The sequence below is a fragment of the Lepus europaeus genome, chromosome 9, assembly GCF_033115175.1.
Source record: "Lepus europaeus isolate LE1 chromosome 9, mLepTim1.pri, whole genome shotgun sequence".
In the NCBI taxonomy this organism is placed as follows: domain Eukaryota; kingdom Metazoa; phylum Chordata; class Mammalia; order Lagomorpha; family Leporidae; genus Lepus; species Lepus europaeus.
Genome location: NC_084835.1, coordinates 31,689,585 through 31,713,392, shown reverse-complemented (window position 1 = coordinate 31,713,392; position 23,808 = coordinate 31,689,585). Strand labels below are relative to the sequence as shown.

Genomic DNA, 23,808 nt, shown 5'->3' with positions numbered 1-23,808 from the left:
GAGAGAGAGAGAGTTCTTCTACCCACTGGTTCACTCCCCAAAGGCCACAGTGGCTGGAGCTGAGTAGATCCGAAGCCAGGAGCCCGGAACCCCCTCAGCTCCCACATGGGTGCAGGGACCCTAGGACTTGGGTCATCCTCTGCTGTGGGAGACCTGGAAGAAGCACCTGGCTCCTGGCTTCAGATCAGCCCAGCTCCAAACACTGCGGCCATCCGGGGAGTGAACTAGTGAATGGAAGACCTCTCTCTCTCTCTCTCTGCCTCCGCCTTTCTGTATCTCTGCCTTTCAAATACACAAATAAAACTTAAAAAAAAAAATGTTCACACAGTTCACTCCTGCAAATCCACACTCGAAAGTCCCATTCTTTGTGATGTCTACACTGGCCACCTTCCATAAATGGAGACTAAGTTGGCAACTCCCCATCTCTCCTGGACACATATCACCTCCTGGCATAATGTACCATCTGTATATGTAGGATAGTGTATTACCTTGTTTATATGCTGCCATCCCAAACAGCTCCATGGTGTCACCACTGCCTGGAACATGCCTGGCACACAGCAGGTGTGCAGTCAATGTTTGATGTTGAGTGAATGTATGAACCTTTCCTGAGGCTTTAGAATGGAGTTCAGGCTCTGCCTCCCTTTCATCTTGTAACACTAGTCAATGTTTTTGCCTCCAGGAGCCTCATTTTTCTCCTTTTCTATAAAAGATAAGTAACACCTGGGCTCCTTGTGGCACTAGCAGGGCCTAAGGAAACAGCATGACCATGCATGGGGAAGAATCATTTTCCAGTCCTCCAGAGACAGTGAGTGGGTGTCTGCTCCATTCCAGGCAGGATCCCAGGTATCGGGGTCAGAGGGTGTGCAGACACATGTCAGAGAGCCTCTGCCCTCCAGGAAGCCACAACCCAGCTGAAGAAACAGACATGTTAACAAACACAATCTGATTAGCAACTCTGACCGACGGCATCCCTTTACCAAAACAAGCACTTTGGGCACAGGTGTTTGATACAGCAATTCAGATGCCACCTGGAACTCTTACATCTCATACTGGAATGGTCCTGTCTCTGCTTCTAATTCTAGCTTCCTGCTAATGCGTACCCTAGGAGGCAACAGGTGATAGCTCAAGTACTTGGGCCCCTGCCACCTATATGGGAGACTTAGATGGAGTGCCAGACTCTCAGCTTTGGCCTGGTTCAGACCTGGCTGTCACAGACATCTGATGACAGTGAATCAATAGAAGGGAGATCTCTCCCTGTCTGTCTCTCATTTTCTTTCTCCCTCTCTCTCCCTTTGTGCCTTTCAAACATAAATAGAAAGGTATTGAGAGATGTGAGAGAGACAGAGAGAGAGTGAGAGAGACAGAGAGGCACTTTGCATTGTCATGTGGAATCCTGTAAGTCAGGTACCACCACCAGCACCCTGATAGGGGGTACAGGCACGCTAACCACTGCAGCAAACTCCTGTCCTGCTGCTACAGGCCAAGGAGTAACTATAAGCAATCAGAGTGTCCAGATTTGAGAGGGCAAGAAGGCCAGAAACAATCTGGCAACACTCCATGGAAAAGAGAAGGAGGAAACCGTGGTTTGGAGGCAAGGACAGTTCTGAATCCTAGCTTTGACAGCAAGAAACTTAACCTCTCCCGGCCTCATTATCTTCATCTGTAAAGTGGGCACTTAGTCCCCTGGGCTGTTCCTAGGGCTCTAGCAGCCAGCACCCTTTCCCACCTCTCCTCTCTAAGTGATCTTCCCTGTTGGGCACAGGAAAAGGAAAACAGTGGTACACCTCCAAGGCCAGGTGCTCAGATGCCCCATTTTTCTGTTAAAGGAAACTTGACTTGGAAGTCAGGCCTGCAAGGGAGGAGAACAGAGAGGACACTTTCCTACATCACAAAGAGATTCCCTTATGCATCCCTGTGGTGCCACAGTGGGGCAGGACACCCACCATGCCATAACCCCAAAACCTCAAGGGTCCTCGAGGCTCACCCAGTCACTCACTGAACACCCATCTATGTCAACCAGGATCTCCTATGCTGGTGAAAGAATCCCAGACAAAACTCTGAAAGCCCAAGGGAATGGCTTGGTGCCTAGAACCATGTAGTCCAAGGTGGGATTCCAGTGTGTCTGGCTGCAGGGGCCCAGGTGACACCAACAAGTTCACCTCAGTCTCCCTGGGTTCTGTGTCGCCCCTGTTGCATCTCTTTCCAGGCAGACTAAGTGTAAGTGGTGACAAAGACACCCACCCAGCAGCCAGTGCAGGACAACCCAGCCCTTTCAGCCAAAGTCCAGGGCTGAAGTCCATGCTATCTGTGATGGTGAATTCAGTTCCCCAGAGGGAGTGGGCCTCTCACTGGCCAGCCCTGGATCACTCAGGCATGGGGGTGACAAGGACTCACAAATGATAGCTCTCCTAAGCCCTTCCCCTGTGCCAGACTGTTCCATGGGCCCTAGATGTGTTTTATCCCCATCAGGCAGGGGAGGAGACCAAAGCGCAGAGAGAGCAAGTTACTTGCCTGAGATCACACAGCTGGGTGGGTAGCAAGGCTGGGCCCCCAACCCAAGCACTTATGGCTCAAAGCACTACCCCACTTGGCTTCTGTCGTCTAGCCAGACTGAATCACTTTCAGTTCCTCAAATAACAGCTTTCTCCGACGGCCTGACCTCCACCCCAGCAGGTGTCTCTGGTCAGCTCCCTCCCTCTCCCTTTTCTCCCTGGTAATTTTCAACTCATCCTGCCAGCCCCAGCCAATGCAGCTTTTACTCTGGAAGTCTCTCTGACCCCTCAGACCAGCCCACACGTCCCACTGAAGGGTTGTGATTGCCCACTGCTGGGTCACGAGCCCTGCAGCTGGCTTCTGCCTGGCTGTTGGCCGGCTCCACACTGCAGTGACCAGGCTGCACGGCAACGGCCTTTGGGTTCCTGTGGCTCCTACCATGAATGGCCACAGCTGGAATGGCTGCCAGCAGCACAAATGTGTTCTCTCCTAGTTCTGGAGGCCAGAAGTCAGAAACCAGTCTCGCTGGGCTACAGTCAAGGTGGTAGGAAGCAGGTGTTGTGGCACAGCGAGTTAGGGTACCCCTTGGGATGCCAACATGGCAGATGACAGGTTAACCCACTGCACCACAGTGGCGGGTCCTGAGGAGTCCCTCTTTTAAGAACTGGAGTAATGCTGTAGAGCCCATCTGGATAATCCAGCATCAGCTCTCCAGCCCTCGGTCTTAAACTTGACCCCATCTGCAGTGTCCCTCTTGCCAAACGAGGTGACATGCCTAGGTCCCAGTGGTTAGGATCTGGGCCTCTCAAGGGGCCATTAATTTTGCTGACCACAGTGGCCCAGTGCGTGGGCTGAGAGCTCTTGAATCCCAACCATTTAACCTCCTCTGCCTTGCTGTGCGACCAAACCACTTAACCGCCCTGAGCCCCAGAGAGCAGAGGCCAGGGACTGAGTGGACACAGCAGCTTGAGGAACCAAAAGCAACTGAGGCTGCACAAGGACTGGTCATGGGAGGAGGCCCTTGGCCTCAAGCCCTAGCTCTGAGTCAGTTTCCGCATCTGCAAAATGCGCAAGATAACGGTCCCGGCCTCATAGCGCTGCCCATGCTAAGATGAAATGAGGCAACTGGTGAAGTGCTGAGCACCGAGCATGGCACAGAGGGAGTGACCAGTGGGTGCCGGCTATTTGGTCTTGCTCTCAGCTTGGGTCTTCCCACAAGCAGACCCTGAGTCCAGGCTTTGGATGCAGGTTGTTTAGTTGGAAGATGATCCCAAGAGGCTTTGGCAGGGCAGGTGGGAGGTGAGGCTGCAAAGGGAAGGAAGCCCATGAAGGGTGAGTTAATGAGCAAATGGCTGGGACTCCTGTCACAGGGACCCTGAGAGCCAGCACACAGCGAATGCTGCAAGGCACCCAATGGGCGAGGGAGCAGGGCTATTTCCATCCAGCATTAGGTGAGGGCTTTGGGGAGGAGGGACCACTTCATTGACGGCCATGCTGCTATGCAGGCAGAGTGGGCTCCAGCAACCAGAGAAAGTCAGCAGGCAAAGGGACACAGCTGCTGGCAGCCAAAGGAAATAGTTGGCAGGGGTAGTGTGATTGGGCCTGGCGGTCAAGCTGCCCACAACTCCTTTAAGAGTGCCTGGGTTTCAGTCCTGGCTCTGCTCCTGATTCCAGCTTCCTGCCAATTCACACTCAACAAGACAGCAGGAATGGCTCAAGTGCTGGGTTCCTGTCACCCACATGGGAGACACAGGTTGAGTTCTCCACTCTCGGCTTAGACCTGGTCCAGCCCCAACTGCTGTGGGCATTTGGGGAGTGAACCAGCAGATGGAAGGTTTCTGTCTCTTTCTGTCTCTCTCTTCTCTGCCTCCAAAAAAAAAAAAAAAAAAAAAAAAAGCAGCAGGAGGAAGACAGGGCAGGCATTTGACTCAGTGACTGAGGTGCTGCTTGGTACCCCTGCACCCCACACCACAGTGATTGGATCCAAGTGCCAGCTCGGCCTCCCTTTCCAGCTTCCCACTAATGCACACACACCTTGGGAGGCAGCAGGTGATGGCTCAAGCTCTTGGGTCTCTGTCACCCATGTGGGAGACCTAGACGGAGTTCTGAGCTCCTGGCTCCAGCTTTGCGAGGCCCCAGCTATGGAGACCATAAGATCTCTCTTAGTCTGTCACTGTCTCTCTTTCAAATAACTAAAAATAAATTTTAGATATGAGAAATATAAAAAGACAATGTAGGGGCCGGCACTGTGGCACAGTGGGTAAACCTGTTGCCTGCAGTGCCGGCATCCCATATGGGCGCCGATTCAAGTCCTGGCTGCTCCACTTCCAGTCCAACTCTCTGCTATGGGCTGGGAAAGCAGTAGAAGACGGCCCAAGTCCTTGGGCCCCTGCACCTGCTAGGAGACTGAAAGAAGTTCCTGGCTTCTGGCTTCCGATCGGCTCAGCTCCAGCGGTGGCAGCCATCTGGGGAGTGAATCAGCAAATGGAAGACCCCTCTCTATTTCTCTCTTTCTCTCTGCCTCTGACTCTCTGTAACTCTGCCTTTAAAATAAATAAATAATTTTTTTTTTGACAAGCAGAGTGGACAGTGAGAGAGAGACAGAAAGAAAGGTCTTCCTTTTGCCGTTGGTTCACCCTCCAATGGCTGCCGCGGCTGGCGTGCTGCAGCCGGCGCACCGTGCTGATCCGAAGCCAGGAGCCAGGTGCTTCTCCTGGTCTCCCATGGGGTGCAGGGCCCAAGCACTTGGGCCATCCTCCACTGCACTCCCTGGCCACAGCAGAGAGCTGGCCTGGAAGAGGGGCAACCGGGACAGAATCGGTGCCCCAACCGGGACGAGAACCTGGTGTGCTGACGCCACAAGGTGGAGGATTAGCCTGTTGAGCCAGGCGCCGGCCAATAAATAAATTTTTTAAAAAAGAGAGATGGGGCTGGCACTGTGGCGTAGCGGGTAAAGCCACTGCCTACAGTGCCAGCATCCCACATGGGCAGCTCTGCTTCCTATCCAGCTCTCTGCTATGGCCTGGGAAAGCAGTGGAAGATGGCCCAAGTCTTTGGGCTCCTGTACCCATGTGGGAGACCCAGAGGAGGCTCCTGGCTCCTGGCTTCAGATCGGCTCAGCTCCGGCCGTTGCGGCCAATTGGGGAGTGAACCAGCAGATGGAAGACCCCTCTCTCTCTCTCTGCCTCTCTTTCTTTCTCTAACTCTTACTGTCAAATCAATAAATAAATCTTTAGAGAGAGAGGGAAAGGGAAAGAGAGAGGGAGAGGGAGAGGGAGAGGGAGAGGGAGAGGGGAGGGGGAGGGAGAGGGAGAGGGAGACAATGCACAGAAAGGGTCTGGACAAGAAATGTGGGCCGCAGACACACACAGGCCATCCTGTCCCGGCGCCTGCTACACACAGAGTGCACACACTGCTCTCAGGGGAGCGGCCTGGAGGGAGTCTGGCCTTCTGCCTTAGAGATGGGCAGAGCCAGGACTGAGGCTGGAGCCCTCTGGGTGCCTCAGCATGATGGGGCGTGGCCCGTAGCCACTCAGCTCCTTCAAGGTGTGGGTCCGTTGAACCTGGGGCTGGCCTGGAAATGTGAACAGAGACCATGGGTGTGGGTAAGCGCTCCACTGCAAGGGACACAGAGGCCAGCCTGGCAGCCCAGGCCCCAGAGACTGAGAGGAAAACAGCCTCTAGGGGGGAATTGCTGGCAGAGACAGAGCAGCTGGGAATACTGGTCACGTCCTTGCTTGGTCTGGGGAAGAAGAGAGGCCATTCTGGGCTCAGGGCTCAGGGCAGTCCGGCGGTGGAGGGCAGAGGAAGGTGACTGCACGTAGGCCCTGAGACCGTGGAATTGCAGATGGAGGGCAGGGCTGTGTGACTTGCTGAGATGTTTGCGGCATGAATAATGCTTGGATTGGAGGGTGGGGATGGACACAGAAGAGGAAGTGGGGAGAAGTCCCCAGAGACAGGGAAAGGCTGGCCACTCTGCAGCACTGAAGCCAGAGGCCTGGCATGCATTGTTTCCCGCCACGAGGGAAAGTGGCTGTTTCCCATTTCAGCAAGTCAGATCAGGCCAGAGCTCCCAGACATTGCACCCAGCCCCAGCCCACACCCCGGCACCCCTGCACCTGCCCAGTCCTCTCTGCTGTAGACCCTGGGGAGCCCAGCCAACAGAAGAGGCCAGAGCCTGGATCCCTGGATTTGTGGGCAGATCTTGACTTCATCTGGAGTTCCCAAAACAGGCGTTTTTTTGAGGCTCTGCTCCAAGCCTGCCCCTCACCCCATGGTCTACAGCAGTGACCTCACCCACCCCTGAGAGGCAGAAGAGGAAAATTCAGTGTTCCTGCATTTGAGAGCCACACGGCCTGGCTTCCCTAGCCAGCTTTGCCGGCAGCACGACTTTGGGCACATTCCCTACTTCCTCGGCTACTACACTGTCCCCCTCCTTCCCCCTGACGGAACTGGGGGCTTACACAGGTGAGATCCCATGACACCCTCAGCACAGTCCCTAGCCCTCGGGGAGCCCCAAGCTCCCTGATTTACAAGTAATACCTCGCTGATGCTGATATGTGGTTAATTCTTCTTTTTTAAAGATTCACTTATTTATTTGAAAGGCAAAGTTATAGACATATATACAGAGAGACAGAGAGATCTTCCATCCACTGGTCTACTCCTCAAATGACCTCAATGGTCAGGGTTGGGCCAGACTGAAGCCAGGAGCCAGGAGTTTCTTCTAAGTCTCCTACATGGGTGGCAGGGGCACAGGGACTTGAGCCGTCTTCCACTGTCTTCCCAGATACATTAACAGGCAGCTGGATCAGAAGTGGCACAGCTGGGACTTGAACTGGCACCCACGTGGGAAGCCAGCATCGCAGACGGCAGCTTTACCCACTATACCACAATGCTGCCCCCGCCAATTCTTCTTTTTTAAGGTTTTATTTATTTATTTGAATGGCAGAGTTAGAGACAGAAAGAGATAAAGAGAAAGATCTTCCATCTGCTGGTTCACTCCTCCAGGTGGCTGCAACAGCTGGGGCTGGGCCAAGCCAAAGCCAGGAATCCTAGAATTCCAGCTGGGTCTCCTACATGGGTGATAGGGGCCCAAGCACTTGGGCCTCTTCCACTGCTTTCCCAGGCACATTAGCAGGGAGTTGAATCAGAAGTGGGCCAGCAGAGACTCAGACAGGAGCTAATACAGAATGCTGGCAATGCAGGTGGCAGCTTAACCCCCTGTGATACAGCGCTGGCCCCATCCCTTTAATTCTGACGACCCAGGCAGTGCTGCCCCAGCACCCAGTGTGTCCCTCATCAGAGAAAACCATCCTGTGTGGGATTATAACGTCCTGGTGACTTTCAGACCCTTCCCTTGAAACTCCCTGCATCAGAGTCCCCGCTGTGTTTGCTGTTGTGCCCAGCACAGCATATAGTCGCTCCAAAGAAACACTCATTTGGAAGAAAATCTGTTTGACAAACCAGGAAGCAATGGGTGCAGAGTTTCAACGTTATACTCACGGTTTCCCAGTAATGAGTAGGTGTGTCCAAAATACAGAGTCCAGTCCATGTTGATTTGTTCCAACTGCAATATTTGAGTGCCTTTTGTATGCCTGGCCTCAGGCTGGGCACTAAAGAGAGACAAAAAAGCCAGTCAGCCTTCATATTGTCCTCGACAAGTTTACAGTCTCACAGGGAAGCTCAATCTAAAAACTTCCACAATATATAGAGCATTGCATACAAGACCTCACCTCTTTGCTGCAGCCTCGGGTCCCTACCATCTGACTCATAGTTAGCATTCAAGAAATAGTCATTGAACCAATGAATGAAATTCACCAAGAAGGAAGTGATGGTAGCTGACTATGGGATAACGGCAGCAGGTGTTGAGTTGTGACCATGCAGGTCCAATGCAAGTCCACTGCCGCATCATTGGACCCTCCCAATACCCCACCAGGTAGATACTACTCCTGTGACCATTTTAGAGATAAGAAGAGTGAGGCTCAGTGGGGTGAGGTGACTTCCCAAGGCCATAGAGCTGGCAGAGAAAAGGCTGGGACTAGACTCAGATCTGTGTTCAAACTGCCTTCAAATAAAAGTTAAGGCAGTCTGGAGGTGAGTGTTGGTATTCTCAGCAGGAGGAAGAGTAAGGACAGCTGTGGGGGCAGACAGAGGGCTGGTGACCGCGAAGGCATCTCCTTTGGGAATAATGAATTAGGAGATACTCTGAGGAAACAGAACACCGTGGAGACTACAATCACATGCTCTGCAGCCAGACGCCTGGTACAGGTCCTGTCTCGGCAGTTTACGAGCTGTGTGACCCTGCGCCAGTCACCCACCTCACTCAGCTTCTGCAGCCTCCTCTTTTTTAAATTTTTTTTAAAAAGATTTATTTTATTTATTTGTAAGACAGTTACAGAGAGAGGTAGAGACAGAGAGAGAGGTCTTCTATCCGCTGGTTCACTCCCCAGATGGCTGCAACGGCTGGAGTTGTGCCGATCCAAAGCCAGGAGCCAGGAGTTTCTTCCAGGTCTCCCATGTGGATGCAGGGGCCCAAGGACTTGGGCCATCTTCCACTGCCATCCCAGGCCATAGCAAAGAGCTGGATAGGAAGAGGAGCAGCCAGGACTAGAACCAGTGCCCATATGGGATGCCGGCGCTTCAGGCCAGGGCTTCAACCCACTGTGCCACAGCGCCGGCCCCAGGCAGCCTCCTCTTAAAAACACACAAGAGCTGGCGCCGCAGCTCAATAGGGTAATCCTCCGCCTGCGGCGCCGGCACACGGGGTTCTAGTCCCGGACAGGGCACCGGATTCTGTCCCGGTTGCTCCTCTTCCAGGCCAGCTCTCTGCTGTGGCCCGGGAGTGCAGTGGAGGATGGCCCAAGTCTTTGGGCCCTGCACCCGCATGGGAGACCAAGGAGAGGCACCTGGCTCCTGGCTTCAGATCAGCGCGGTGCGCTGGCCGCAGCAGCCATTGTGGGGTGAACTAACAGAAAAGGAAGACCTTTCTCTCTGTCTCTCTCTCACTGTCCACTCTGCCTGTCAAAACAACAACAACAACAACAACAAAATATTGCGGAGGAGAAACAAAATCATGGCAAATCAGCCAAGGGGCCAGACTGGAGGAGAGGTTGATAAGTGGGTATTGGTGTTGATCTGTGGACCTATTCTCTTTATTATTATTATTAATTTATTTATTTGAAAGGAAGAGTGACAGAGTTTCCATCGACTGGTTCACTCCCCAAATGGCCACAGCAGCTGAGGCTGGGCCAGTCAGAAAGCAGGAACCAGGAACTCCATCCATGTCTCCTATGTGACTGGCAGGGACCCAAGCACTTGGGCCATCTTCTGCTGCCTTCTCAGGGACATTAGCAAGGTGGTGGATTGGAAGTAGAGTACCTGGGTATCCTAAGCAGCAGCTTAATCTATTGTATCACAACACCTGCCTCCACCTATTCTTTTCTTAAATTATAATTTATTTATTTTCACTGTATTCAAAAGGCAGAGACAGAATGAGAGAGAGGTAGAGGAGAGATCGTCCATCTGCTGGCTCACTCTCCAAATCTCACCATACCCCAGGCCAAAGTCAGGAGACTGGAACTCAATCCAGGTGTCCCACAAGGGTGGCAGGAACCCAAGTACTTAAGCATCACCTGCTGCCTTGCAGCTTGCTGGGCTGGGAGTAGAGCCAGGACCCAAACTCAGGCGCTCCAGTACAGGATATGGATGCCACAAGCAGTGTCTTCACTACTGTGACAAGTGCTCACCCTGTCCCCCACAATGGTCTTTTCTTCTCCCCTCACATGGAGTGTCCCTTTTGTCCCCTGAGCCCCTAAGCCTGGCTAACTCCATCTCAGCTTGGCCATCACCTACTTCATGAAACTGCCTGGCTGCCTTGCTGCCCAGGGTGGTGGAGGGCATTGCAATCTCAGGGCATTTTGAGAACAAAGACATACTCCTCCACTTGGAGTTAGTTCTGTACCACATCTCACACTTCATGAGGAAGGGCTTGGTCCATCTAAGCATAGCTGTACCCCTGTAACTTGTGCAAGGTCAGCCAAAACATGAGTGGATAGGTGATAGATGGATGGATGATAATGGATTGAGGAATGGATGGTGGATAGGTGATAGATAGGTACATAGATGGATGATGGATGAATGGATGGAAGGGTGATGAGTGAATGGATGGATCAATGAATGGAAGGAAGGATGGATGGAGGAGTAGATGGGCAGATGAGTGGACAGATGACAGACTGAAGGGCACCCACCAATATATGACCTGAGTCTGACAGTTCAGGCTTAAAGAACTTATATCCTGTCCCTGCCCTGGGTGGGGTGTTTGCTCTCCTCCTATTTCCACAAAACAATTAATTGCAAACATCCTTAATCCAGGAAGACAGATTCTAGAAAGTCAAACAGTCCTTCCCTCCCTAACTAGGAAAAGAGTAACAGAGTCTTGTCTTCCACCTATGGCCAACTTGGGCATCCTGGCAACGGCGTTTGGTGAAGCTCACAGTTCCAGCTTTGTATTCTCCCGCACATCACAAAGGGTGACACTCACAGTTTCCTGTGTCCTCTGCAGCACTTATTCTCTGGAGAAGTAACTTCCCCACAACCAACTTATTTTCTTGATGCCTTACTTTTCCCCCAGCTACGTAGGATTTATTTGTGTAATTGCTAGGGGCAGCGGCCAGGCCCGTTGCTCTGCAGATGTAACTGATTTACTCATCTGGCATAGTGGGACGACTGGGCTGCTCACAGAGTCTTAATTCTAGCAACTCTGTGTTTGGGTGCCTAACATTGTGGCCAGGGTGCTGCCTTTGTGTAAAAAAGGTGGAGCAAAGTATGTACAATTGCTGGTTTGTGCATAAAATACTTCTGGAATGATTCATCAGGCAATAGTTACTTAGGGGACTCATCATGTGCCTTTTGGTATCTTTTGCATCTTAAGCCATGGGGATGGATTTTCCTTTTTTTAGGGCAATTAAATTCACCTTTTAAAAATAAAGATTTCCTCCTGGAGGTGGAACTTAGCTCCTGCCCTCTCTTACTTGAGGGTGGCTAGACTTATGGACTCACTTCCAGAGAGAGGACTGTGCAAGGGCCCAACAGACACTGCTTTAACCACAAGATCTAGGTGAGCCCCACCAGTGATGCCATGGGTGCCTCTTAGAACCCCTCTGTGCTGCTCTTTATTGTTTTATTAATATAGAGAGAATGGATTTCATGCATTCCATAGGTACAGTTTTAAGAAGACAATCACACTGCTCTCCATCTCTCCCCACCTCGAAATGTGCTGTTCTTACAGAACTATCCTCCTGGTCTAACAATGAGAAAATCATCGCATGAAGGAGACTGGGGGCCTTAGTATGGGATTCCTAGCCAGAGTCATGAAGATCAAGGAGAAAGTGCCACAGATCAGACAGGAGAAAATGCCACAGATCAGACAGGAGACAGGACAAATGGATGCCATGTGGTTCTCTGGGTGGACTCTTGGAATAGAGAGAGGACGTAAGTGGAGAAACAGGTGGAATCCAAATAGCTCCCAGAACTTGGTTAATAGCACTGTGTCAGTGTCGGTCTTAGTTTCTGCGAATCCACTGTGATTATCTAAGATGTTCACAAAGGGGATGACTGGCTGAGAGAATTCTCCATGCTGCCTTCATAACTTTTCTACAAACCTAAAATGATTCCAAAACTAAAAGCTCACTAATAAGGTTTCTTAAGATTTACTAAGGAGTAAGACAAAGCAAATATCCCTACTACAAACCTTTTTGAACAAAAGTTCAGAGCTTTGGTTACCCTTTTTCTTCCTTGGTCTTTGGTTGTGCTGGGTGTGAGTCCAGAGGTCCTTCTCTTAAGCTTCCATGCTCCTGCTTGTATAAAGGTGTTTGTATAAACACCAGGTCTGCTTCAACACTTGACACCAAAAGAGAGTCCAATTATTGTGACTTAGATTACTATTGTCCTGGTCAGAAAATGTACAAATCTGTGTTTTTGCTTCTGTTTTGGTTGGGAAAATAGACTATTTAATTCTAACACAATTTTATTTCACTGCAATAGACATAATTTCTAATTTAAATCACTCAAATTATATAATTCACACACTTTTTTAAAAAAGATTTTGTTTATTTATTTGAGAGGTAGAGTTACTGACAGTGAGAGAGAGAGAGAGAGGTCTTCCATCCGCTGGTTCAACCCCTAAACGGCCACAATGGCAGGAGCTGAGCCAATCCAATCCAAAGCCGGGAACCAGGAGCTTCTTCTGGGTCTCCCATGGACCCAAGTGCTTTGGCTATCTTCTACGCTCTCCCAGGTCACAGCAGAGAGCTGGATCGGAAGAGGAGCAGCCAGGACTAGAACTGGTGCCCATATGGGATGCCAGCACTGCAGGTGGAGGATTAACCTATTGCACAACAGTGTCGGCCCCTCCCACACCTTTTTATGTGCTTGAGTAAGACGTTGAGTATTTTTGCTTCCTCCCTACCTTCTTTCCTTCCTTCCTTATTTCCTTCCTTTGAGAAACAAAAAGAGAGAGAGAGGGAGAGAGATGGAGACAGAGAAAGGGAGACAGAGAGAAGGAGCTTCCATTCACTGACTCAATCGCCAACATCCCACAATCCAGGTGTCCCACTTGGATAACAGGGACCTAAATACTTGAGCCATCACTGCTGTCCCCCAGAGCCAGTGTTAGCAGGACATGGGAGTCAGGAACCAGAGCTGGAAATGGAACCCAAGCACTGTGGGATGTGGGTGTCCTAACCATAGTCATAACCGCTAAACCAAATCTTCAGCCTTTAAAAAAATTCTGTATTATGCCTTCACAGTTCCCTCTGTAGCAATGCACATTCCCATGTGGCTGCACCTGCTGAAGACTGCTGTTCCTGAAAACCCCGACAAAGTTTTTTCTCTCTACCATGCCTGCCTCTGCTAACTGCTGGAGTTTGGTTTCCATGCTTTGACTTCTTTGTCTTTTCTTCTTTTTAAAAAGATTTATTTTATTTGTTTGAAATGCAGAAACTGAGGGAGAGATCTTCCATCTGCTGGTTCACTCCCCAAATGGCCCCAGCAACTGGGGCTAGGCAAGTCTGCAACCAGGAGCCAGGAAGTCCATCTGGGCCTCCCACATGGATGGCTGGGGTCCAAGTACTTGGGCCATTTTCCACTACTTTCCCAGCTGCATTAGCAGGAAGCTGGATGGGAAAATGAGCAGCTGGGATTTGAATAGGTGCGTTGATACCAGATGCTGGCGTTGCAGGGGGCAGCTTAACCCATGGCTCTACGACACTGGCCTCCCTGACTTCTTTCTCTTCTTTGCCTTTCATTGTAGACTATACTGAGCGATGCTTTCTTCTCTGGGATGTGCTTCAGCAATGAGCCACTCCAGCTGGCTAAGAGTCCACATGGTCACCATTTTTTAAAAAATTATTTATTTACTTATTTGAAAGTCAGAGTTACACAGAGATGGAGAGGTTGAGAGAGGGAGAGAGAGAGAGGTCTTCCATCCACTGGTTCACTCCCCAGATGGCTGTAATGGCCGGAGCTACATCAATCTGAAGCCAGGAGCTTCTTTCCAGGTCTCCCTTGCAGGTGCAGGGGCCCAAGGATTTGAGTCATCTTTTACTGCTTTCCCAGGCCATAGCAGAGAGGTGGATTGGAAGTGGAGCAGCCGGGACTCGAACCGGTGCCCTTTTGGGATGCTAGCACTGCAGGCAGTGGCTTTACCTGCTATGCCAGAGCAGCGGCCCCATGGTCACTGTTAATTACGCTTCTTCTCACGTCTCTCCCAAACAGTTCGAGGTCTTTGACAAAATTGTTGGCAAAGTCACCTCCAAAAGAGCTGAAATGCTGGGCTGCACCTCTGTGTCCGATGCCAAGAAAGCGACCGCACAGTGAACAGTAGCTGCCTTCAGACTCTGCTGGGAGGAGCACCGCTGCTGTTCCTGGGTCTCCAATGAACTTGTTTTATAAACATGTTTGGAGTTTATTTATTCTTATTGCATCTGAAGGGCAGACTGACAGGGAGTTCGTCCATCCTCTGGTTGATTCCCCAAAGGCACATGACTGTTGGGGCTGGGCCAGGCTGAAGCCACAAGTCAGGAACACCCATCTGGGTCTCCCATGTCAGTGGCAGGGGCCCAAGTACTTGAGCGATCACCCCTGTCTCCCCGGGTCTGCATCAGCAGGAAGCTGTGCAGGAAACAGAGGCGGGACTTGATCCCAGGTACTCTGATACAGGATGCGCACATCCCTAGCAGTGGCTTAACCTTCTGTGCCACACGGCCTGCCCCATGGAAGTGTGTTTGATTCCACTAAAATAACGTAATCTCGTCCAGGGAAGCCAAGAGGGCAGAATTAACAGCCTTCTCGCTAGGACCTTCTCCTCCTTCTTTTTTTCTTTTATTTTGCAGGAAAGTTTAAATATCATGCATTGGCCAAGTCAACTTATTCCACCCACTCTGGTGAGTGGAGGACAGAGCCCAAAGGATGTTCCTAGCAACAATAAGTGTCTTAAATGACAATCACAAATTAAATGTCCAGTTTGGTTTTTGAAATGGGAAATTCACACCTTTCAGAAGTAAGTATAGTTTATGTTGTGAATCAGGTATAATTTGAACCTAATGAACCATGCAGGAGCGAGGGTTAACAAACCAATGTGCTTTGAGTTTGTTCAAATACTGGTATTTCTGTATATAAAAATATAGCATATATACATCAGCTATCATGAGAAGTAGAAAAAGATTCCCGTTCAAAATTAGAATATTAAAACTAAGTTAAAAGATGGAGAGCAGTTAGTATTCCACACAGTGTAAGACTCCAAAGCTTCCATGTCCCAGTTGCACGACCACCTGCTGGCATCCCTTCCCAGACAGCCCTGTGTCCTCTAGGAACGTGGATCCATCCGTGTGGCCTCAGCAGGGAGCTCGCTCCCTGCTTTCTCGTGGCCTCAAGCCCACTTGCTCTTATTTTCTATCGCAAAGCCCCCCTCACCTTTTTCACCTCCCCTATTTAGGTTTTCTGGCTCCACTCACGTCCTGCTGAACTGGCCTGGGCATTTTTCCTTTTGTTTATATTATAACAGCAATTTCTTATGTTCAAACAGCCCCACCCAGGCCCCGCTGCGTGCCAGGTCCACACCAGCCATGTATCAGGAATCGCTGATGAAAATGGGTGGAGTGCTTCATCCTCCCGTGACTCCCAGACCCCGGGATGACCCTTCCTTACCTGTGGACTGCCCCCATGAGCCTTCGCCTTCCAGGGTGTCCAGGCCCCTTCTTTGGTGGAAATGGCTCTGGGCTGAGGGGTCTGGAGACGAGAGTATGGGTGCTACATCTGCAATGCTCCAGCAAGGTGCCAGCTCAGGTGGGGAGTTCCTGAATCTCAGTGTGCCCGCCTGTAAAACAGGATGAAAACTTCTGTCTCACAGAACCCATGTAAAAGCACTTTACAAGGGGCTGGTGCTGTGGCATAGCGGGTTAAGCCACTGTCTGCAGCACTGGCATTCCATATGGGCACTGGTTGGAGTCTCATTGATCCATTTCCTATCCAGCTCCCTGCTAGTGCACCTGGGAAAGCAGCAGAAGGTGGTCCAAGTGCTTGGGCCCCTGAACTCATGTGGGAGACCCAGATGAAGCTCCAGTTTCCTGGCTTCAGCTTGGCTCAGCACTGGCCACTAGGGAGGAAACAGCAGATGGAAGATCTCTCTCTTTCTGTAACTCCATCTTTCAAATTAAATATTAAAACATAAAAATAAAAGGAGTAGATCCCACTAGGCACCCTGCAAGGATGAAGGCCAGGGGCCCAGGTTGGCTCGTGTCCCACACAGAGCTGTTTGCTTCCACATCAAAGGGCAGATTGCCAGTAAAAGAGTACCACCCACCTCCAACAACCCCCCTTGCCCGCTCTAGGCTGTCTGTGCACGGATTCTGTTATTTCTTTGGGTCTCCAAATTCTGGGATTTCTTTTGAGGGGTAGGGTCAGCAGGCTTCTCCTGGTGGCACCTCTTGAAGGGAAACCAACCAAGAGAAGAGGCTCAGACCCTGGCCTGGCCTCAGCTTTCTCTGCTCTGCACCTGAACTCCACTTGGCAGCTGGCCAGCCCGCTTCCCTGCCCTTGACCGGATCCCTCAGGCAGCCTCACCCAGGCCCTTCCCAGCCCACCTCACCCCTCATGCCTTTGCCCCACCTGAAACCAGGCCCTGCCCAATGGGCCAATCCAAACTGTGCCTGGCCCTCAAGTTCAAGGCCAGACCGCTCCTCCGGCATCTCAGGCAGTCTGCAGTCTCTGCACTCCCAGCACAACAGACCATGTCCCTGGGCCACCAACTCAAGGGCTCATGGTTGTGTGAGAATTTGTAGCAGTTTGCTTCCCTTTTGGTCCCCAACTAAATACCATCCAGTTAATGGCTAAACTTGTGGAGAGACCTGAGTTCAAATCCCAGCTCCACCACTGTAATTCTGGGCACTGTTCCCAGGATTCCTGAGTCTCAGCTTCCCAACCTAGAAAGCAAGGCTCGTGTCACGGGTCTGTTGAGAGAACACACAAATGACAGGGCAGGATGTACTGACTACTGCTTTTATTATTATTATTATTGTGGTCACTGTGACCAGGAGTGGACATGGAAATGGTGCAGATGGCAGCTGCCAACACGTACACAGGCCCCAGGCGGTGCTCCAAGTGCTTGAAGCAGAAGGCATTCCATTCTCCTCATTTGCCAGTAACAACGGTGTTACATCCATCGTGAAGAGGAGGAGAGAGATATGCAAGAGGTGATTAAGTGATTTGTCCAACATCACACCGTTAACAATGGGTGGATATGGGATTTTTAAAAAATATTTATTTATGGGCCTGCACCGTGGTTTAACAGGCTAATCCTCCGCCTTGCGGTGCCGGCACACCGGGTTCTAGTCCCGGTCGGGGCGCCGGATTCTATCCCGGTTGCCCCTCTTCCAGGCCAGCTCTCTGCTATGGCCTGGGAAGGCAGTGGAGGATGGCCCAAGTCCTCGGGCCCTGCACCCGCATGGGAGACCAGGAGAAGCACCTGGCTCCTGGCTTCGGATCAGCACGATGCGCCGGCCGCAGCGGCCATTGGAGGGTGAACCAACGGCAAAAAAGGAAGACCTTTCTCTCTGTCTCTCTCTCTCACTATCCACTCTGCCTGTCAAAAAAAAAAATATATATATATATATATATATATTTATTTATTTGAAAGGCAGACTTACAGCTCAAGAGAGTGAGACAAATCTTTTTTGTTTTGTTTTTGTTTGTTTGTTTTTGACAGGCAGAGTTAGAAAGTGAGAGAGAGAGACAGAGAGAAAGGTCTTCCTTCCGTTCACTCCCCAAATGGCTGCTATTTTGGCTGGTGTGCCAAGGCTTGCGCGCCGCGCCGATCTGAAGCCAGGAGCCAGCTGCTTCCTCCTGGTCTCCCATGGGGTGCAGGGCCCAAGCACTTGGGCCATCCTCCACTGCTTTCCTGGGCCACAGCAGAGAGCTGGACTGGAAGAGGAGCAACCGGGACAGAATCCGACGCCCCAACTGGGACTAGAACCCGGGGTGCTGGTGCCGCAGGCGGAGGATTAGCCTAGTGAGCCATGGTGCCGGCCAAGAGAGATCTTCTATCCACTGGGTCACTCCCCAGATGGCTGCAACAGCTAGGGCTGGGCCCCGCTGAAGCCAGGAGTCTGGAACTCCATCCGGGTTTCCCACGAGTAGCAGGCACCTACGGCCTGGGGCCATCCTCCACTTCTTTGCCAGGCACATTAGCAGAGAGCCAGATCAGAAGTGTAGCAACTGGGACTCTAATTGGTGCTCATACGGGATGCTGGTGTCATAGGTGTGGCTTAGCTGGCCACGCTGTGGAGCTGGCCCCTGGAGCTGGGATTAGAACACGGGCAGTTCAGCTTCCAAGTGCCCTGACCCGCTGGCTCTGCAGGCCCCCAGCCACCAGCATGCTGAGCTTCCCTTCAGAATCCAGGTGGGGGGCACTGCCAGTCTGACCTGGCGGTGGGTGCCCTCGCTACCTAAGGACAGAGTCCTTTGTCTTCAAGGTCGCTCTGTATTCTGGACAGTTAATATGAAACAAAAGGCCATGCCCCAGGCATTATACAAAGGGTTATAGTATCTCATTTAATTCTCAGATCAACTTCTCTCCCCATTTCACAGATGGGGATTGTGCTCAGGCAGCTTAAGTGACCCATGCTCAGAGTCACAGAAGAGGATATAAACCCAGGTGTGTGCTGCCTTCATCCTCCACAAAGGGAGGCAGACAGGTCCCCTCTGTCAGGGTGTCCTGGGAGCCCACGAAACACAGTGGCAGGCCAGGGCCGGGAGTGGGGGTGGCCCACCAGCTCCCTGGCTCCAAGAATGTGGCCAGGTCACAGCAAGCCAGCCCCTCACCACACTCCTCCAATGCAGGCCAGGAGAGGTGGGCGGGGGCCCTTGGTTTTCCTGGCAGGCAGGATGCACAGGGAACAGCTCACCTTCCAGTGAAGACCTGGGTTGAGTCAGCCCTGGGCCTGGGAGGGGAGCAGTCCTGCCTGGGGCCAGGGACTGGACAAGATGATGTCACTGGGATCTGTCCCTCCAGGCCCAGCCATTTTAATGACCTAAGACCTGAGGATGGCTTTACGCATGACAGCATCCCATCAATGGTAGAGACTGATCCCTGCCCCACTTTGGGGTTTTGCAGATTTTGCAAGGCTATTCCACTCACCGCCACCCCTGCCCCAAATCACCCTGGAAGGGTTCTGTGTCCTGCAGACAACTTTGATTACTTCATTAAAAATGACCAAAAAGAGCCGCAGAAGGAGGGTGGCGCTCATTGTACAATGATGTGAGCACCGCTGAATGGCAGATTCAGAAGGCTCTAAGAGGCAGCCATGCAGCCTGCCTCCCCTTTTGGAGTGCCTGGATTTCATTCCTGACTCTGGCTCCTAACTCCAGTTTCTTCAGTTCTTGTTCATGCAGACTGAGAGAGACAGTGGTGATGGCTCACAGAACTGGGTCCCTGCAGCTCATCATGGGTGAGGCAGACATGAGCTATGCCACCCTCTGTGTTGAGTTTCCTGCCCTCAGCTCTGGCCCTGTGCTCAGCTCTGGCCATTGTGAGGATCTGGGGAGTAAACCAGTAGATGGGATCTCTGTCTGTCTGTCTCTTGAAAAAAATATTGTTTTTAAAAAGGCTTATTCATTTATTTAAAAACTAAAAATAAACTGGAAAAAAAAGAGATGAAAATCAGAGTAAGAAGGCAAGGGTGGAAACAGATCTATGAGACCCCCTTACTTATTTTCTTTTTAAATTATTTATATATTTCTTTACTTTGAGAGGCAGACAGAGTGAGAGTGTGAGTGAGAAACTGCTTCCTTCTGCTGGTTCAGTACCCAAATACCCACAACTGGGGTTGGGCAAGACCAAAGCCAGGAGCTGGGAACTCAATCCAGGTCTCCCATGGGTGGCAGGAACTCAGCTACTTGAGCCATCATGTGCTATCTCCTAGGGTGCACATTAGCAGGAAGCTGGAGTCAGGAACTGGCACCAGGAATTGAACTCAGGCACTATGATATGGAATGCAGCCATCTTAACTGGTCTCAACTTCTAGGCCAAAGGTCCATCCTATCCCTATTTTATACAGAAGAAATCCAAGCCAAAAGAGATTAAGACGGGGGCCAGCATTGTGGCATAGCATGTAAAGCTGCGACGTGAAGTGCTGGCATCCCATATGGGCACCAGTTCAGGTCTTGGCTGTTCCATTTCTGATCCAGCTCTCTGCTATGGCCTTGGGAAAGCAGTAGAACGGCCGGCACTGCGGCTCACTAGGCTAATCCTCCGCCTTGCGGCGCCAGCACACTGGGTTCTAGTCCCGGTCGGGGCGCCAGATTCTGTCCCAGTTGCCCCTCTTCCAGGCCAGCTCTCTGCTGTGGCCTGGGAGTGCAGTGGAGGAAGGCCCAAGTGCTCGGGCCCTGCACCCCATGGAAGACCAGGAGAAGCACCTGGCTCCTGCCATCAGATCAGCGCGGTGCGCCGGCCGCAGCGCACCGGCTGCGGCGGCCATTGGAGGGTGAACCAACAGCAAAAGGAAGACCTTTCTCTCTGTCTCTCTCTCACTGTCCACTCTGTCAAAAAATAAGTAAATAAATAAATAAGAGCTAGTAGCCAAAACTGACAAGTTCTTTCCATTTAAAAAAAAAAAAAAAAAAAGCAGTAGAAGATGGCCCAAGTACTTGTGCCCCTGCACCCACGTAGGAGACATGGAAGAAAGTCCTGGCTCCTGGCTTTGGATCAGCGCAGCTCCAGCCCTTGCGGCCATTTGGGGAGTGAGCCAGCGGTGGAAGACTTCTCTGTTTTCTCTGCCTCTGCCTCTCTGTATCTCTGCCTTTCAAATAAATAAAAAAAAATTTTAGACAACTGTCTGAGGTCACACAGCTTGGACATAGCAGGGGTCGGGACGGTGCAAACCATGATGCTAAACATGGTGACTTTGGAGCAAGGAAGCCCTTGGGAGGGGTCCAGGGGTGTGGTGACCCGATAGACCTGCTTAGGAGGCCACCCTTGCATGGTTACCTTGGTTAGAAAGTGAAAGGCAAGGGAGACAGGAGCTGGAGACTGTCAGGTTGTGGCACATGTTTCCCCGACCCTTGCCCCTTCCTACTTCAGTGCCCACTGACCAACTTTCAACTGACAGCACCTGCTGTCTCTGAGTGGCCAGGGTGCACTCTTGGGCCACAGCAGCAGGCTCCACATGGCCTAGAATGACTGTCCCCTCTGTCCTAGTAGTCCTCAAGGTACATAAATACACCGGCTGCCTCGGCCAGTCCGTCCATGCCCTGAGGCATCAAGCCCCAGGCGCCCGCAGTGAGAGCCCTGCTGGGAACACACCTCCTATCTGCAGCCTCTCTGCCTTCTCCCTTTCATGTTGCCCTGCTCTTGTTGCCTAAGGTCTCAACATCAGCTTCTGGGATAACCTAAACCAGTGATTGTCAACCAGAGTAGGCTTTGGCCTGCAGCTTCAGCAAGGCCTGAGAACATTTAAAAAACATTTTTTTAAAAAATGCTAACTTTCGGGGCTGGCATTGTAGCATAGCAGGTAAAGCTGCTATCTGTGAAGCTGGCATCCATATGGGCACCCATTTGAGTCCCTGCTGCTCCACTTCTTCTTTTTTTTTTTTATTTGACAGGTAAAGTTATAGACAGTGAGAGAGAGACACACAGAGAAAGGTCTTACTTCTATTGGTTCACACACACACACACACACACCCCCCCCAGATGGCTGCTACGGCCGGAGGAGCTATGCCGATCTGAAGCCAGGAGCTAGGTACTTCTTCCTGGTCTCCCACGTGGGTGCAGGAGCTCAAGCACTTGGGCCATCCTCCACTGCCCTCCCAGGCCACAGCAGGGAGCTGGATTGGAAGAGGAGCAACCGGGACTAGAACCTGGTGCCCATATGGGATGCCGGCACCGCAGGTGGAGGATTAACCAAGTGAGCCATGGTGCCGGCCCCACTGCTCCACTTCTGATCCAGCTCTCTGCTGATGGCCTGGGAAAAGCAGTGGACAATGGCGCAAGTACTTGGGTCCCTGACACCCACATGGGAGACCTATATGAAGCTCCTATCTCCTGGCTTTGGTTTGGCTCAGCACTGGCTGTTGCAGCCATCTGCGGAGTGAACCAGCAGATGGAAGCTCTGTCTCTCCCTTTCTCTCTCTGTAACTCTGATTTGGAAAAAAATTATTTTAAAAATGCTAACTTTTTTCAATTTTTAAAAAAAAAGATTTTAATTTATTTGAGAGTTAAGAGAGAGAGAGAAAAAGAGAGAGAGAGAGAAGGAGAGAAATCAATCTCCTATTTGCTGGTTTACTCCTCAGGTGGTCACCGTGCCCAGAGCTGAGCCAAGCCAAAGCCAGGAGCTTCATCTGGTCTCCCACATAGGTGGCAGGGGTCTATACAATTGGGCCAACTTCTGCTGCTTTTCCCAAGCCATCAGCAGGGAGCTGGATTGCAAATGGAGCAACTGGGACATGAACTGGTGCTCCTATGGGATGCTGGTGGGCACGGGAGAAGCGGAGGGCTCCGTGGGGAGAGGAGGCCCTTGGGAACCTGTGTTTTTTGTGGGCGGGGCTTCAGGGAACATGCAGGTAAGGGTGTGGGAGATGAAGAGAGTGGGCAGATGGAGCTTTACCTGCTATACCACAATGCTGGTCCCTTTTATTTACTTCTTAAAAATCCATTTGAGAGGCAGACACAAAGAGAGAGAGAGAGAGAGAGAGTGCACTTCCATCTGCTGGTTCATTCCCTAAATGCCTGCAATGTCCAGACTATGCTAAGCCAAAGTTGGGAGCTAAGAACTCACTCCAGGTCTCCCATGTGGATGGCACAGACCCAACCACTTGAGCCATCACCTGGTGCCTCCCACAGTCTGCATTAGCAGGAAGCTGGAGTAGAAGCCAGAGCCAGGAATGGAATCCAGGTACTCTGATGTGGAATATGGGGCTCTCACCTGCTAGGCTAAATGCCTGCTCTCAATACGTTTTTGACAATCTCAGTGGAAGAGAGGGGAGATGCTACAGACTTCCAGGGAGTAAAAGTGAGGGATGTAGGTGAACATCCTAAAATACACAGCATAGCTCTCATAGCAAAGATTTCTCTAGCCCAAAACATCAGTGGTGCCCAGGTTTTGCTGACAATCCTTGACTTAAACTTAAAGACAGTGAACAGCCTTTCCTGGGGCCAACCCTCCAGCATCCTTGGCCTGACCCAAATGGCACAGCAGAAGCAGGGCATGGAAAGGCTGGAGAGGGGAGTGCAAGGTGTCCGGTGCATAACAAATCTTCCCAGATCAATCAATTAATTCACAAGCTTTTTTATTGGAATTCCGCTCCTGGGTGAGGTTCTCTGGTCCCAACAGAGCGGGGGCCGGTGAAGTCACGCGTCAGCGGTTGGGAGGGCTGCGTTTATAGATACAGGGTGTGGGGGTTAAAGATTGAGGCAGGTCTGATCCTCGTTGGTTGACCTTTAGGCACCCGAGGGGACCTTGACAAGGACTTTCCGTTCTGGAAGTACCGGTAGGGACTTTCCATCCCCCGAAGTGTGGGCCTTCTCTCCTTGGGGATCCCAAAGCTACCAGGGAGGAGCCAGCCCCTGCAGGCCTGGGGTCTCCAGGCTTTTGCCTGCCTCTCTCCAGCTATTCTGTGTGGTTTGGCTGCTGTCTCTGCCCCACAAGATCCAGAAGGAGGATGGCTACATGAGGCTGGCTGGGCCAATCAGAAACATTCTCTTCCCTGGGCCACAGTGATTGGCCCAGGGATGGCATGTGACTTAAACAAGCCAATCAGAATTTTCCC

At 51.4% G+C, this 23,808-nt stretch overlaps 1 long non-coding RNA gene across 1 annotated transcript in view; it reads right to left on the bottom strand.

The window, feature by feature from the left end:
* Nucleotides 1-23,808, bottom strand: part of LOC133766504 (uncharacterized) — a 33,007-nt gene that overhangs the window by 8,428 nt on the left and 771 nt on the right. The window contains exons 2-3 of the long non-coding RNA XR_009866718.1: nucleotides 15,697-15,865; nucleotides 7,996-8,105 (exon numbers count right to left, since the gene is read on the bottom strand). This is a non-coding gene — a long non-coding RNA (uncharacterized LOC133766504). The remainder of the gene's footprint in view (nucleotides 1-7,995; nucleotides 8,106-15,696; nucleotides 15,866-23,808) is intronic.